Here is a 19,015-nt window from a genome sequence, read left to right as displayed (position 1 = left end):
AAGAGCACTTAGTAGATGAGAGAGAATTGATGATCCTCTTCAAAATGAAACATGGGCTTTTGGTGGGAGACTTCCACATTTTGATAAGAAGCTATATGATGATGTGAAGGAAGAAATTACACAATTTTGGCACTCTAGCTCAAGAGTATCACCCACTACTAAAGACATGTTAAAGTTGAGAATTGGCATCAGAGACCACACGCCAGCTCTAAACATTATTTGGAAGTAAGTAAAACTATGTTATTCAAATAATTTAAAGAGAATCATCTAAGATTTCATATATCACAAAGGGCTTTTGAATATTTGAAGCTATTTTATTGTGTTCCACTTAAAATCTGAAATACATGTTGTTACAAATAACATGTCGAGTTTCCTATGCACCATAAACTATTACGCTCCATTCATTATACTTTCCATAGTAAAAAAATGTTGGAGAATTATGGTGCTAGTGGTCTTCCATAATCATTAAGAGACTTGCTAGATTAATTTTTATGTCATAGAGTTTATGGTTGTTTCTTTTATAGAAATGCTTGTTTAAATGAGAAGTGTTCAGAATGTGGTAGCTTATCCAAGTTTGACAGATGTTTCCATGAGGGGTGCAAACAAGATCTTGGAAAGAAAATAGTAAAAAAAATTGTATATGAAATGTTGAAATACACATTGAAGAGTGGGGGTGAGGGCTCTAGATTTGAATTGGTTGCAAAAGAAATAAGTATGACTAGTTTTATTTTAGATTTCAAGAAAAATCTTTTTTACAAGTATGCAAGACATAGTCACAAGTCTCAGTGGTTGGATCAAAAATTTAGAATGTGTAAGGAAACTTTTCCCATTGGCACTATTATATCTATTATTGATGTTGTTGAGAACTACACATTGCAGCCTCAAAATTAGACACAATCTAAGTATTACAACTCCATTTAGATTGTTATTTTTGTCCACATAACATATAGATATACCCTTGATAGTGCAAAAGATAATTGAAAGATTATTAGAGAGTAACATTTTTATGTGAGTGATGATAGATCTCACTCTCATGAGTTTGTACAACATTTTTTCAAGAGTTATTTTGATTTCTTACAAGAGCATGCAATTACTATGGATAGACATATCATTTGGTTAGATAATTGTACAAGTCAATTCAAGAATGCTCACATGTTTTATTGGTTGTGTAGGATGTATGTAGAGAGGGGGGTGCCTCATATTTGGAGTGGTTTTTAGTTCAACCATGGGAAAGGGAAACATGATGGATCAGGGGCATGTGTGAAGAGAGCTCTAGTTAAGGAGCAATTGAAGATTTCAGGAGCAAGGGTTCTTGATGCTCATAGCATTGTTGATTGGTGTAGTTCAACATTATCATAGGGGGGGACTTTTGATTTAGTAGTATGCAGGTTCTTTTGGTTGGTTGAGGAAGGGTCCATAGGTGATAGATCATATTGTTCTATAGTTAGAGACTCATCAAAATACATTCTTTTTGGAGCTCTGATTCTAGTACATTGACCATTTGGACATGACATCTAGCTTGCTTTTTTCCTAGTTATTTTTTAGTTTGATTGGGATCATTATGAGTCGAGTGAGTGAGTCTATTGTCTATCATACCCTCTATCAAAAATGATGACATGGAAAGTTCACTTGAGCATAACCATCTATCAGATCTTCTTTAGCCAGGACATGTCTTTGCATTGGTTGCACCATAGGAGAATGATGAGAAATCAAATTATTGGTTAGCATGTTGTGTAAGAGGTAAAAAAAAGCTTTCATAATTGATCATAGATGATGATGTATTCACATAGCTACAAACATACATGCTTAGAAGGAATGGAATTCTTACATTCGAAGACTATCAAAAGCATAAAATAATTCTCATATATTCACATCTTATTATACCAATGAATATAAAGTTGTTGAAGCATCAAGGAAGACCAAAAGTAAAAGAACTTTTAACTATTACTAATGCTGATCATGAAGCCCTATTAGAGACCCTAAAATAGAGAGAGGACCCTACACGAACACTTGACTAAGTATATTTACTTCTTATGTTAATTTGGTCATAATGATTTAGTGAACCAATGATTATCTTGTTTAATACAATAAGTTACTAATATTTTTTATGATATTGGAATGTAGGTACATCATGAAGAGTAGCCATGCATGAAGATAAAAAATTAAATAAGGAGCAAAATGAAGTAAAATCTATTCCATTTTTTACACTATGATTTTTCACAATAATTTTATTGACACTACAATTTTTGACACTATTTTTGACACTACGATTTTTGGTAGTTGTGTATTGATGTAATAATGATGAAAAACTTGAGGTATTGTAAATGTAAACTTTTTGATTTAATGTAAGAAACAAAGATGATTTTACTTAATGCAATTTATGTGGAGGGAACTAAGAAATGATTATTTTAATACACATTAACACCAAACTTTCACTGTACCCAATGCAAAAAACTTGAGAGAGGTAAAAAATAATGTTTTTACTTAATACTAATCCTAGTAACACCCTCATTTTGGTTGTAGAGGACCTCCATTGTCTGCAGCCACCCCGTATCAAAGAGTCTTCAAGGTGCTCTAAGTGCATGTTGAGCTTGATCTTCTGAGGGTCTTAACTCAGAGCTCATGGGGCTATCAATGAAACATAAAATGCTATAGGACAGCCATGGCAAACCCTAAAATAACCTATCTCATTTTTGAGAGATCACATTCCATTTGGATTTGGCACAGCAATCCTGCTCAATTCCAAAACTCGCAGTATGCCTCATTTCATAAGTGCATCACAATGTAACTTTGAAACCACATATTTTGGCATCAAATTTTAGTTCCATTAGCTCTAGATGGGTGGGTGAACCCTAGTGACCCTCTTGTTCTAGTCGTGGAGAGCCTTCATCATCCATGGCTACCCTATACCAAAGAGTCTCCAAGGTGCTCTAAGAGCGTGTCCAGGTTGATCTTTCGAGGGTTGTAACTTAGACCTTGTGAGGGATATTGATGAAATGTCAAATGCTACATGATACTCATACCAAGGCCTACAATAGCCTACCTCATTTTTGAGGGATCACATTCCATTTGGATTTGGCACAACAATCTTGCTCGATGCCAAAACTTGTAGTGTACCTCAGTTCATAGGTGCATCACATCATAACTTTAAATTTTTTTTTATCTTGGCATCAAATCATCAGTGCTATTATCTATAAATGGGTAGGTAAACCCTAGTGACACCCTTGTTCTAGCGCTAGAGAGCCTCCATCATTTGTGGCTACCCTGTACCGAAGAGTGTCCAAGGTGCTCTAAGTATGTGTCAAGGCCAATCTTTCAAGGGTCATAACTCAAAGCTCATGAGGGCTATCGATGAAACATCAAATGCTACATGATGGTCATGATGAGGCCTAAAATAACCTATCTCATTTTTGAGAGATCACATTCCCTTTGGATTTGGGACAACGATCTCGCTCAATGCCAAAACTTGTAGTGTGCCTCAGTTCATAGGTGCATCAGAGCATAACTTTGAAACTGTTCATCTTGGCATCAAATCATCAATGTCATTAGCTCTAAATGGATGGATGAATCCTAGTGACATCCTTGTTCTAGTCATGAAGAGCATCCATAGTCTGCGGCCACCCCATACCAAAGAGTCTCCAAGGTGCTCTAAGTGCATATCGAGGTCAATCTTATAAGGGTCATAACTCAGAGCTCATGAGGGATATTAATGAAATGTTGAATCTACATGATAGTCATCCCAAAGCTTAAAATAACCTATCTCATTTTAAGAGATCACATTCCATTTGGATTCGGCACAATAATCTCACTCGATGCCAAAAATCACAGTGTGCCTCAGTTTATAGGTGCATCACAGTGTAACTTTGAAACTGTTGATCTTGGCATCAAATTTTCAGTGCCATTAGCTCCAAATGGGCGGGTTAACCCTAGTGACACCCTTGTTCTAGCCATGGAGAGCCTCCATTATCCACAGCTACCCCATACCGAACAGTCTCCAAGGTGCTATAAGTGTGTATCGAGGTCGATATGCTACATGATGGTCATGTCAAGGCCCAAAATAGCCTATCTCATTTTTGAGAGATCACATATTATTTTGATTCAACATAGTGATCTTACTTGATGCCAAAACTCATAGTGTGTCTCAATTCATAGGTGCATCATAGTGTAACTTTGAAACTCTGATCTTGACATTGAATCATTAGTGGCATTATCTCTAAATGGTCAGGTGAACCCTAGTGATAACCTTGTTCTAGCCACAGAGAACCTCCATCATGTGCGGCTTGTGAGGCCTTGCCCCCGACCCATCGTAGCATAGTGATACATTACTCTTATTTTGTTATCCGTGACTCAAAATGTCAAGACATTATCTGATGCATAGAACATATTTTATTATTTCATGTTGTGTGATGTTATTTCCAGATATATTTGATGATTGTCATTTAATGCTCATGTATATGTATGTTGATGAAATCAGTAAAATGTGGGATTAACACATTGAGTTGGAATCTTTATGGTTAAGGATATAAGTAGGATGCAAGAAAACCCTGATTTATGTATGTTTCAAATTATGTAAATTTCTGATACGTATATATGTACATGTGATTTTTGGGACTACTGATGTGTGCAATGAGTGTGCAGATATTTAGCTGAGAAACCCTACAGAGGAACAAAATTGATCTCCATGTGCTAAAATTTGGAAACCCTATTGTTCATAATTATGCTCTTTCAGTGTCACTTGAAACTCGTAAAATGTTTACGTGCTTAATTTGCTAGTTAGAGTTGTTAGATGGACCTATTTTATTCCTAGATTTTATTTTGTCTCTTAACCTCTTTCCTAAGGCTTTTAACATGTTTTTATTCTAACCTATGGGTATGGGTATGGGTTAGGGGTCTTTTCCAACCCCTAAGCCCCTAGCTTTGACTTTTGAGGGCACTCAAAAAGTCCCTTTTTGCCTTTGTGCGAAAATTGCAAGTGGTTGTCATGAGTTGTCTTACCCCACCTCCTCTTAGGGTTTAACCATGGTGTAGGTTGAGTTAGGAGTTTCTAGTGTGGCTAGTGGGTGGAAATAGTTATTGCTCCTTTTGGGTGGTTGAGTTGGAGGCTTATTTAGAGGCCTTCCTTGGTCTAGTGGTTTGGTTACCCAATATCTACATTTAGAGAAGATTTCTTGAAGCTTGAAGGAAGGAGGGATACTCTACTCAAATTTGTTCATTGCCATTACCTCTTTGAGAAGGTAGGAAACTCCCATCTTCCTTATTCAGTTTTTATGTTTTGTTTCATGTTCTTGTTACCTTGTTGTTGTTTTACTGTTGTATGGTTGTGGGTATGTTGGGAAGATTTGTAAACCTTGTTATTTTGGTTGTTTTCCTTTCTTGTTTATGTTTGCAATTTTGAGTTTCCTTGCATGGGTGTTTTGGTATTACTCACCCTAGGAGAGGGCAGAAGTGACCAATTTTGGGAGAGGTCTGTTTAGTTGGACTCCAACCTATGTAGAGTCTCTTCTCAGGATGAGAAGAGGGATAAAGGGTAGGGTGTTATGGGCCCCTACCCGTCAGCACAAACCTAGTATGAGTATGGCAAGTTAAAATGGAAGAACGGAAGTTCTTGGTTATTGGCCCCGATTGGGCATCTGAATTGGTGTTGTGCTTGACTTCTCCAGTTGGAAGAATCCACCTCTTCCTAGTCTTGATTCACTATGAATCTTATTGTGTAAACCATGTATGATTATGCATGCTTGATTTTCTTTTGTTCTGCTTGGTTGTCACCCAATCAGTTATTGGTTTCTTCCATGGTTCTTGAAATGAGATTTAGAAGACATTACAAACTCCTTGATTTGATCATGAAGAAAATTTGATAAAATTATTGAAAATTGGGATTAAGATCCTATTGTAAATTGTATTTTTTTTAAACGTTATTATATATGGAAACGAAGCTGAGTTTTCTTCCTGATTCTTTTCTGGCTGAGCCTTGAATCAGGTTGATAATAAAATAAGTGATTGAGTAAATTTACTTCTCTTAAAATTTTCGTATTTTATTTCATCATATGAATTTATATCAAAGATAAGATGAAATGAGGATGTTCAATTATGCAAGTTTTCAATTTGAAAATGTATGGTATCTCCTTTGAGTTTGATATGATTTAGTTCATGATTGATTGTGTTGGAAGTAAATTTGTAAGAACTTTGTGTGTTAGATACTCCCTTCAAATGAATAGAACATCATCATTTTGTTCTCCTTATTTTCTCAATTGCCTTAAGATTAGTTTAGTCACTATGTTATTCAATTTGTGCTCCATCAGTTATAATAGATGGTTAAATGAATATGTAGATGATTGTTCCTTGTAATGTGGGTATCATTGAAATGCATAGCATTTGGGGTTCATGAAAATTATTAACCAGGAACTCATAAGAGGTTTAAGTAGATTTTGATGATCTTGCAATAGTTTTTTTGTTGAGTATGTTGTATAATAGATGATTAGTTAATATTATTAATCATTAGAACACCAACCCTTTAAGACTCCATAGTAAGACTCAAACCAATCAAGTAAGTTTTCAAATTGCATGTAAAAAGCCCTGTAGTAGCACATTTTCATTCTGGAAATTGTATGGCAAACTCAAAATTTAGTTGATACTATTACAGACAATTAAAATATTCACATCACAATAAAATAAAATAAAACCTATAACCAAATTCAATTCATAATGACAAGGATATCATTAACTTTCCTTAGGAAGGCGGCCAGGATATTAAGAGGTGTCAGAATTTGTCTTTAGAAAGAATAGAATAAATCTAAAACCATTAATTTAATGATGTGAAGTGGTCACATCTTACTCCATGCTCCCAGGTTGAATGGAGAGTATCTTACAGAAGTTTGCTCAAGTCAATATAGTGACATCACCTTGGGATCCCATCAAACCTTCTCCTTACTTTGGTATTCGCAACTTTCAAACTCACAAAAAGAAAGTAGTTGGGGATGTCTTATCATGCCTCATATATTCATTGTTCTCTAAGTCATGTTGAAAAAAAACGTGGCAGCAGATTTAGCATAAGGCGACCATTAATGAGGAGGGTGAAAGTTTTAAGTAGACTCAACGAAAGGAAATCTTTCCCAATGTCTTGTCCATGTCTTGGGCAGTGAACATAAATTAAATCCTCTTTCCCCACCCACGCCTAGTTGGAAATATGGCACACGTAGGGCTAGGAAGAGAGTACTATTGGAGATTTAAATATATGTGCTGCACATATCATTTGGAATTATGATGTGACCACGTATGTTGGGTAGTATGTAGTTTCTTTTTATTATTTAGTAGTGATAGTTATTGTATGTTAGAAGGTAAGTATAGATTAGTTTAGTTTTAAATTTATGTTTAGTTAATATTAGTTAGTTAGGAACTTTATCTTTCATATATAATTTTTGATTTTGTTTTAAAAGATTGAATTTTGATACATTGTTTTTATGTTAGTTTAAGTTTTAGTGTATGTTATGTTAAGATTATTTTTATTATTTGATAATAATAGTTAGTTTAAAAATGTTATTTTTTATGTTAGTATAGTATTGTTAGAAAGGTTAGCTTATTTTAGTAGTTAGTTTAATTTACTAAAATTTTAAGAGTTATATATTTTGTTCTTTGTTGATAATTTAGTGAGTTCATTTTAAAGTTTAGTTTAGTAAGATTAGGTTTCTAAGTAGGTTTTAAATAAAGTTTTCTTTATTATTTAGTTAAAATTAATGTTTAGTAATTAAATGGGTATATAGTTAAACGTTAATTGGTTAAGTTTTTAATTTGATTAGTTAAAGTTTAGTTGTTTTTTTTATTAATGTTAATTTAGTTTTTTTTAAAAATTATTTCTTTTAGTGTAAATTTCATAAGATAGTTAGCTAGTTTAAATTTTGAGTATTATTTAGTTTAATTTTAAGATTATTGGCTAATTAAAACAAGTTTAAAAGTAGATTCTAATTGCTTAGATATTTCGACCCAACTAACTCTTGTCATCTACACTTTTTAATTTAAATGATTTTAATTATAATGTTGTATAAGAAATGTAAGAACATAAGTTTACCGATATAAATCTTATAACAAAAGTTTCAAAATATTAATGATGTAATCATCTTCATGTTTATAATCTTAAGACGTAATTTAGAGAACCTGTACTAAAACTATTATCAATCATTTCAAACCTAGGGCATGTTTAATTATTAATTCAAAAAAAAAAAAATTGTGTGTGTTTTTACCTTCAAGTTTTTGGGCATGACACGGCCACCCCATAACGAAGAGTCTCCAAGGTGCTCTAAGTGCATATCGAGATCAATCTTCCAAGGGTCATAACTCGAAGCACGTAAGGGCTATTGATGAAATTTCATATGCTACATGACAATCATGTAGAGGCCTAAAATTACCTATCTCATTTTTGAGAGATCACATTTCATTTGGATTTAGCACAACAATCTTGCTCGATGCCAAAACTTGCAGTGTGCCTTAGTTCATAGGTGCATCACAACATAACTTTGAAACCACTGATCTTGACGTTGCATCATTAGTTCCATTAGCTCTGGATGGGTAGGTGAACCCTATTGACACCCTTGTTCTAGCTGCAGAGAGCCTCCATCATCCGCGACCACCCTAGTGCAGGAGCACCTAGGTAGTCTAGTTTGTACCTAGTGCTTCTTTCTTGTCATTTTGGCTTGTATTTATGCTAGCCACATTACTAGTGATTTAATAAGACCTATTAGGTCCTTAGGTAAGGTTAACTTAGTTGTTAAGTGGGTTTTTGCTCCTAGGTTGTTGTTATGCCTATAAGTTACTTAATAGCAGTTAGGTTGACCAAAGTGGTAGAAAAGTTGACCAAGGGTCAAAAACCATCTTGGAATGTCTAAATAAACCTAATAGGACCCCTTAAAAAGTTTGATGAACTTGTATAATTAAGAATTTCAAGTTATAGCGAAAATTGCTCAAATTTGTAAAAGTTGCAAAATTGCAATTTTGTAATTTTTGCAATTTTTGCAGCTTTTTCTTGCAAAGTTAAAAATGAGTGCAAATAGTTAGTTAGGAGTTTTAGCATGAGCGTACAAGGCTGGAAACACCTATATAAGGTGTGAAATGACCTTGCTATGGCTGTGACTTTAATGTGCTAACAACAACATCTAGTTGAAATTTGTTTGAGATATTGATTTCTAGTTATTTTAGAGTTGTTGGTTGATCCAAACTCATACATATTAATGTCATGATACTGATGGAGGCCTTGAATCTTTCTTGCATTGTCAAAATTTCATGTGGGCTTGGTAAGCTGAATGTGTAGTAAAGTCTCATAATAGCACTTGTTCTGATATTTCTTTGTAAAGTTGATGTACCAAAGTGAAGGAGGTGGATTATAGAGATTATTTCAAATTAAACATATATGATAGCATTCCAAATTAAAAATTACATCAAAATTTGATAATAAATATTGTTAAAATTCCATTCACAAATTATTGCATTTGAATCAAATATAACAAACATGATCAAAATGAATGATATTCCATAAACATGAACAATACACATGATCCACAATAAATTGAACAATACTATACTAAATTAATATGTATATCATTGTGCACATAAATGAAAAAAAAAAATATCAAAATACATGTATCCATAGATGAATTACACATATATATATCAAATTTCATGTATCCGTAGACAAATTACACAAGTATATATCAAAATACATAGATCCATATACAAAATATGGTTGATTATGCCATCAAAATGTGTATAATATCAATGTTCCTATAAAAAATGTGGCATATTCCATCTCAAAATGTCTCATGACACATCCTAGGACAACTATACTATCCTATGCTACTAGTGGATGATCAAAATGTAGCCTCTTCACTACACTAGGTTGATCAGATGCCTCCTACATAAACAATAAAGGAAAACCCAAAGTTAGACTACTAAATTTATATGATTCTTTGTATCTAAAATTGAATTAATCAAATGCATAATGATCTTTTTTTAATGAAGATTTATAGTATTAAACTTTCATCATAAATACCTCTCTCGTCAACCTCATGCACCGATCAAGAGTCCTCTCATATGTCCTTGGCAATGCTTGTACCTCACTGATTGCAGCTTGTGTATGTTCAAATATGTTTGTCAAATGAATCTACAACCTAAACTATAACATTATAATTCATATCATGCTAAATTTATAACATATAATCAATAATTTAAACTACAACTTACCTGTGTTGACTCCTCCACAAGATATAATGGCCATGTTAACAAAGATACAAAACTTTGTCATCTAAGCTCTTGTGCACTAGGTGTTTCCTATGAGATACAAAATACTAGTTGTTAATATCATGAAAATTAGTTTTGAATTTATTTATGAAAATAAGGAAAATAAGAAATAAATGATACTTATACATACAATGGGGCTCTTAGTGTGAATGGAAATGCCAGAGCATCTATGACGTGGAATCTGCATGGGTTCATCACTAGTAGCCATGCCCTATACAATAAAGAATGTAATTAAATTTCATTACCATAAACATTTTACAAGAATATATTGATATTTAATCAAATAGAAAGAACCTAATTACCTTTCCCTTGTCAATGGGTCCTGCCTCATCGCCCGCACTTTGTCTCCTACTAACAGATGATACCTGCAAGAAAAAAAAAAGATTAGAAACCATATATGCTACAATATCAAATAGAAAAAATAATGAGAACACAACATAATGTACCTTAGATGTCTCAAGGCCAAATGAAATGGTCGAGAGTGAGACATCATCAACCTGTCTGAGCTCCTCCTCAATGATCAACTAAACATGAATGAAGATCACATACATGTATAAGTCAGTATGGGTTAAAAATTAAAAATTTTGTATTATAAAGATTAACTTTAAATAGCATATGTCGTAACAAAAAAATGTATACACATACTGACATAGAAGGAGTCCATGCCTCTGCATGCCTCTCCTCTCTCGCATCAGGGTGTGTAGCCTTTATACATGCATCTAATGTATCCCCATCAAATAAAAACTAATACTCAAAAAGATCACCTATGGGACCCAGAAAAATATTCTTGCACGTTATGCGAGTATGGGGCACACAAACATGTGATGATCTCTTTGATGATGAACTTGCATAAACATCAAAAACATGGGGAGGTAGCACTGACCTAGCCCAGGACATCAATAGGCTACTCAATCTATGGATGGCTCTAATAGTCTAAGAGCTAGCCTCTGCAATGATACTAGGTTGTTACACTCGAGGAGGGAGGAGACATCAGTAGGGGAGACAAAATTGATAGGTCTCTTTTGCTAGGCAAAGGGTCTATCCTGAGGAGCTCCTCCTCCTACACCCATGTTGGGCTTCATGATCCAATAGTTCACCTTGAGGCCCAATTTAAATTCTGCATACAATTTTCTAAGGAAATAAAATGGCACCTCTAAATTGCTGTGTGGAGGGATGTTAAAAAACCATCCACCAACAATCCCAAAAGTTCTCACACATAGCCTCATTTGTGCACCATTTAATTGATAGTTTGGGCCTTTTGCGATCGACTTGTTTGCCAATTTTTGGATTAGCAAAAAGGGCAATCAAATCATATTTTCTTATATTGAGGGCCACAACCTCATCATTGTCTAACCCATCATCAAACGTGGCATGCATTTTGTCATGTCAATGAAGAGCAACATTTTGTTCATTGGTAAGTTTTTCAATATTATCCACTATGGTGTTTAAGATGGATAACATAGGAGCCAATGCAGGTACAGTGTTATATGTGGTTTGCAAAGCCCTTAATTTGATGAGATTTTCAAATATCAAATCTTCAATTTGAGGAGGGTTTTGAGGGGGTAGGGGATCATTTGGTGGACAATTTTGAGGGGGCACTAGATCATTTGGTGGAGGGTTATGAGGAACATTATTTTTTGCCTTAGTATCATCATTTCGATAAGCCATACCTATTAATTTTCAAAACATAATTTCTATTAAAAACAACCTAAATTTTAACAATTTCTATTAAAAATCTTAATTTTTAACAAATTTAATTAAAAATAACTAATTTATAATAAAATTCTTTCAAAACATTTAAAAAAAAACTCATTGATATCGTATACCCATTCCAAGATCAGATACCAAAAAGAGAAGCTTCAAACAACAAAAAAATTCAATGTAAAACAACACTCGAGTTTTTTAATTTTAAATCAAAATTATAGGTATCAGGTATCTGATTTCATATCAGATACTCGATATTATCAGGTATCTGATATGAAATCAAATACCCAATAAAGCTTGGTCCCAACGTTTTAGCTTTGGTATCAGGATGGGTGGAAAAAAGTCAGAGTGGATTTTGAAGTGCTTTTAGACATTTTCAAACTCTATTTTTTTCACATCGCCACTTTTTGGCACACTATGATCCTACACATACCCATTAATGAATGTTATATAATTATAATGATTGATGTATTAATGAATTATTGATGAATTTTATGTATTAATAAATTAAATGTCATGTTAATGAATATTGTGTGATTATAATGATTGATGTGTTAATGAATTATTGATGAATGTTTTGTATTAATGAATTTTATTTCATGTTAATGAATGTTATGTGATTATAATGATTGAATGTTATAGTTTGTAAATGGATGAATAGATTAATGAAATATTTAATTATATTTTAGTGGGGAATTTAGAGTGATTGTGGGTGAGGGAGAGGGGCCAAATGAGCTTCCACCTTCATGTGATTGGCCTTGTTAAGTAGAGAATATCAAAGTATTCTTGAAACCAAGTAAAGCTCAAAGTAAACCAATAAGAACCTACCCATTTACCTTTAAATGTTGGCGCTATTCATTTTTTCGTCATTTTGGAGATTATGCACAAAGTCTTGAAGACTTGTGATCAATTTAGTTAGGAAAAATAAAATTTTATGTCTCAATTGATTTGATTAGAAGTCTTTGAGTATTTGAGCTACAATAGTTCAACGAGGGGAAACAATTGTCTATATTGAATGCATGATTGATATTATCCAACATGCCTTTGATATAGAGATAGTTGAGATTGAATATAAAGGCATGCTCATATTATCTTATTGTTGATGATGTTGAAGATGAGGTTGGAGATCGTAGTCATGAAGAAATAAAGGCAAGTAAATAGAAAATGTATTCATCCTTGATATAGTTGACTATCCTCATTTCTACATATCTATATAGTATTGATACTGTCCATTGTAAATGATATCAAACATTTTGTGTTGTACTTGTGAATGTAGGTGACCAAAATGTTGCACTTGTTAAAGAATTGAATGCAGCAGCCAACCATGAAATTATTCTTAGCTATCAAGAAGCATATTTAAGAGGTAAAAATAAGGTTTGTTGAACCTATGCTTTGTGTATTTTTTCATTTGGGTTTCCATTAGTTATTATGATAGCTCTTCTATTAGTATTAATATGCAAACATCTTAATTATCTGAGTGGTTAAATCTAATGTAAATTCTAATAAGGTTGTACTCCATTACAATTTGTTAAGCATTGAATTGCAAGTTCTATTCTTATTGTATGACTTTTAGACATTTCCCTCTCAAATTTTCTTAGTAACACCAAGTATGCCAATGTCTCTAATATGCACACTTTAATTGTAGACAACCAATTCGAGAGAGATGGAGAAAACCGAGTTGTGGCTATAGAAAAAACTAGAAGAAAATTCTCAACTCAAAGTACACAACATAATTTGTTAGACATAATTATAGAGTATTATAAATATGTCTTTTTATTTATTTTTTGTTTGTGCTTTTTAATGGCAGGCACAACTAGCTAAGGGGAGAAAAAAAAATGAACTTCTATAAATTTTCCATTGTGAAGTATGATTTCCATATCTTCACATTCCCAAACTTACTTTCACATTTGTTATATTGAATTGACCATAATCCTAGAATTGACACTTTAAAAAAAATCTTTATATTGATGATTTTCTATAATTATTAAGCTGTAAGATATCAAAATAGGGCTTAGGGATCTCTTCAAAGAAACATGGATGCAACTACTATGTATAGAGGAAAATGAACAAAATATTATAAAAGTAAGTTCAAAATCATATCCTTTATTATTGAAAATTTCATTTTCTATCATCAATACCTTAATGTTTAGATAACTTCATTTTGTAAGTCACACATTAGTTTTGTAATTATATTCATATTTATCTTCAATGATGGGGGATGCACTTAACTCCAGAGGAAAGAGAGATGGTGTTTAAGGTTTTTAAGAGATTCTGCAAGAAGACAATTTTTTGTAGTTTATGCATTGATATATCGAAAACCCAACTTTTAATGTTGCATAGGAGTTGCATTTTTAGTTAACATAATTAAAGGTATAGATGGGAAGGGCCCAATAATTGGAGGTAAAACTTGTAGCTATAGAATTGCATGTTGTTGAACTCAAAATTGAAGTTGATGATTTGTGGTATGTTTATTTCACTTATGTGCTAGATCTTTCATGTTTCCTTTTTAGATGTTTATGATGGTATAATATATTTTCAATTTGGTCTCAATTCAAATCAACTTATATGTTAGATCTATCAAGTGTTATTTTCAAATCTTTTTGATGGTATAAGATGTGTTCAACTTTGTCACAATTCAAATTAACTCATGTTTTAGGTCTAAGGATATTTTTCATAATTATGTTAGATCCATCAAGAGTGTGTTGCATCACATATATCCTTTTTGGCTATAATAAGAGAGTTGATAATATTTACCACCATAATTAAGAATCAAATTAAATTGATGTTTATCAAGGATTTCATGATTTGTGCATGTATGGCCCAAAGGTTCTCCAGAAGAAACTATACAGAACTTGGTAAAAATATGGGAGATGGAGGTTTCATATAAGACTTGCATTTAGGACTTCAAAACTTGATTGATCCTAACAAGTTTTTGCTCAGTGTAAATGGTGAGTACCCATTACTCTTCTCTTACAAAAGTAGTGTCACATATAGTCCAAAAATATTATGTTGTTTATTAATGATTATGGTGAGTTAATATTAGGTGGGTTTTTTTTCTTAGGTAGGGTTGCTCTACTAGGAGAGGAGATAGTGGAAGTGGGAAGCTACAATGTCTTAATGCAGACTTCTTTACCAAAGGTTTTTTAGCACTACAAGACTTCCAAGGAAAATTTGAGTCCTCTTTCCAAGACATCCAACACCATTTGTGAGAGCCCAGGTATGTCAAACTTTATTTTAATTTATAATTTAATATTTAAAGGAAATCTGATTTTAAAACAAATAGTGATAAAGTTTGCAAATGTAGTGTATTGTTTTCTAATTGAGATTCTCTATTTGTTTTTAATAACAATATATGATGAATTCTTAGATGAATAAAAAATAAGACATACTTTAAGCGTGAACAAGAATACCATATATCAAACTAATACTGCTTCTTGTTTGAACAACTAGAGGCTAATGGACCCATATCAAAGTTCATCTAGTTTTTTGAAACTCTTCCATTAGCCTATGGTTGTTTAGACATAATTCATTCATCAAAGTGCACTATGAAGACATTTGAATCACTGAAGACTCTATGCAAAAGAGTAGTTGTATCTACAAGAAAAGAACCATGCATAACATTAAAAAGATGTAGCAGTTTATCTTACAAATATACATTTCAAAAAAATTAAATTAAAATTGCAAAATTTCTAAGTTAATCACGTCCATAATTAGATAGCTACATTGCATTTCACATGAATGATTTTCTATAAAAGTGCTTTGACTATACCTCATCTTACAGGTTGAAGTGAGCTATGTATAGGTTGTTGGGTCAAAATCTATAGTGTTACCAAGAAGGGGTTGGGCAACAACTACTTGTGTGGATGGTGGTTTTAGAAGCTTAGTTGATTGATAGAGTATTTAATATTTTTATCAGGTTTATCAACGCTTATTTTGCATTGTGTCTTCTCTATGCTTACTTTCATTATTGAAATATTTTGTCATTTAATTATGTCTAGTTTCTTTGCTAGTAGTAACCCAAGGCTGAATTTTTTTATAGTCTCAATGTAGTACATGCAGTGGATGTGATTTTTACTATGTCATTTAAAAAAATAAATTAAAATTTAATATTAATAGGAAATCTGAAATTGAGTCATGACAATGGTTTTTAAAATAAATAGTGATAAAGTTTTCAAATGTAATGTATTATGTTTTGTTTCAGATTTTAGCTCATTGATAGACTATTTTATATTTTTATCAGGTTTATCAACCCTTATTTTGCATTGTGTCTTCTCTATGCTTACTTTCATTATTGAAATATTTTGTCATTTAATTATGTCTTGTTTCTTTGCTAGTAGTAACCCAAGGCTAAATTTTTTTATAGTCTCAACGTAGTATATGCAGTGGGTATGACTTGTACTATGTCAAATTTTTTTTAAATTAAAATTTAATATTTATAGGAAATCTGAAATTGAGTCATACAATGGTTTTTAAAATAAATAGTGATAAAGTTTACAAATGTAATGTATTATTTTTTGTTTTAGATTTTCTATATATTTGTAATAACAATATATGAAGAATGCTTAGACATATAACAGAGAAGACAAATTTTAAACATGAACAAGAAGATAATAAATCATTTAATCAAAATTTTGGATGCTTCACGGAATTCATCCTCTTATCCAGATTTTGTATAAAAGTGGTTGTGGTTAATAAACTATCTTTTTTTTATGTACAACCATAACCTATATGACCTATTGTATCTCTATATTTTGTTCATGATTCGCTTTAGTTGCTACTATATTATGAAGTTATTTGTAATTTATATTATATCACCATTCTCTATTCTCTTGTAGTTTCTTTTAAACTACTATTGTTTCTATTGTAATTTGCATTTTTCAATACAAAAAAGGTAAGGCTTAGTACTAAAAGAATCTTGGACTAACTAGGTAGGGTATGCTATAGCGACTTTCCATTAACAAAAGATGGAAACTTTTCTTTGCCTCTCCTCTAACCTAACCTTAGGTCATATTCTCTATGCTTTTATTTCTTAAGAATTTGGCTTGAAAGAAGTTGACTTGAAGGAAAGTCAAAATTATTCAAAAAAAATTAGTAAGGTTTTTTGCAATTTCCAGTGGGCTTCCCATTGTCAAGTAATTTCTTCACTATTGGTTAATTAGGGATGGAATCTTTATTCCTTTTCCTTTTGCAACTAGCTATTATAATTTATTCCAATTGTGACTCTTAATCCAAAAAAATTGCTCTAACAAACTTGTATACAATAACATCCCATCCTCTTTCCATTTGAATGTATGTTTCTACTTTTCTCTAAGAGAAATTTAGTTACAAAATTGGGTAAGAAAGTCAAAATTTAAATTGAATTTAGAGTTGAACTAATCAAAGTATCTTCATTATAAATCAACTACGATAAGAATGAAGTCAATTATATAGGGATAAAATGAATGAATAAATAATCTAAACTCAAAAATGTATTTCTTTATAATAATAAAATGTTATTCTATATTTTAAATAAAATTAATGTCTTTTACATAATTATAAAACTACACTCTTTCACATGTAAACTTATATACAAGTATATTATCTCTATTGGGAAATTTATTACTAATATGACCCTTGTACCTCTATTCAGGATAAGTGCCAGTATATTTTAGTGTAAAAGGCATATAAATTTTCCACTTAGAATAAAACCTCACTTTGACAAAATTCTTTAATAGTTGAAAAGAAGATGTCAATGTTACATCAATTGTGTATATATTAGTAACATTTTCTATTAAACTTTGTATTCATTTTAAAAATATGTTCTAAAATAGCTCATTTTGTATAAAGCTAAGTTAATTTTTCTTTTCTTACACACTCTTAACTATTTTTATCTTAAAACTTATTCAACTGAATGATCAATCAATAACTTGACCTTTGTTATTAAATTCAAAATCAAAATCTAGTTGATTCATCTCTTTTATTTTCTTCCTTCGCAACATTTGATGCTATGTGCTTATTTGAAGGCATGCAATTGCATTCACACATATCCAAGTGTCCTAGTTCATTTCAAATTATTTTACGAGCAATCACTAATCAAATGTTTGCATTTTTTTGCCTTAAAATTAGTGACAATTTTGTTAGGTATGTGTGATAAACCTTGCAATATTGATTTTTTCTATTCAATTAATTTATTTTATATTTAAATACTTACATATTTATGGTTTTTTATTTGGGGCGATAATATATATCATTTATTCTATATCTTTGTCAAGTAAGAGGCTCACTTAGTATCATAGAAATTTCTAACTATAACTATGACAACTTGTAAGATGTGGGAGTTGTCAAAAATGAAAGAGTTAATGATTAGACAATCAAACTTAATTTAGATGTTAAAATTTTTGTATGATGATGGAGGTATAAATTATTTAGTAGATTATAAAATATATTTTAATACACATATATTGAGTGCTAGGGTTGGAGATATTGTCATAGTATTTATAGGCCTACAAACATATTGCCACAATTTTTTCAACACTAACATTAAATTTATAATGCATAAAAAAATACATATTCTACAACTAGCTACACCTCCAATTGAGCTAAGGTAAGAAAAACATGAGGAAACATAGAACACAAACCCACCATAATAAACCTTTTTTTATATTGTGTGGCAAGGTTGATATTGTTGATAAGGAAATGTGGTGTCTTATTTTAGTATCATAAATTTTCTTTGCATCTTATTCTTACTCTTAGAAATGGTTTGAGGAATGGTCGATCTATAGATTTTTGACATAGATGATATATGGATAAATGCATTTCAAAATGATAAACTAGTTTTCTATTAATCAGTATTGTATCAAAGTTTCAAATTGATCATGTATTAAATTCCACTTGATAAACAACAAGTTGATACACAAAAATTTATAATTGCATAGAAAAATTGCCATCTCATAATTACATACCAATTTTTTTAATAAAGTTCAGTCTTGTTGTAAAAAAATTCACTATCTTTTGATGCTCTCAATATTGTTCTCATCAAAAATGAGTT

Source organism: Cupressus sempervirens, chromosome 10 (genome assembly GCF_028749045.1).
Source record: "Cupressus sempervirens isolate cs-2001-9-10 chromosome 10, ASM2874904v1, whole genome shotgun sequence".
Taxonomy (NCBI): domain Eukaryota; kingdom Viridiplantae; phylum Streptophyta; class Pinopsida; order Cupressales; family Cupressaceae; genus Cupressus; species Cupressus sempervirens.
This window is presented reverse-complemented; position numbering follows the sequence as displayed.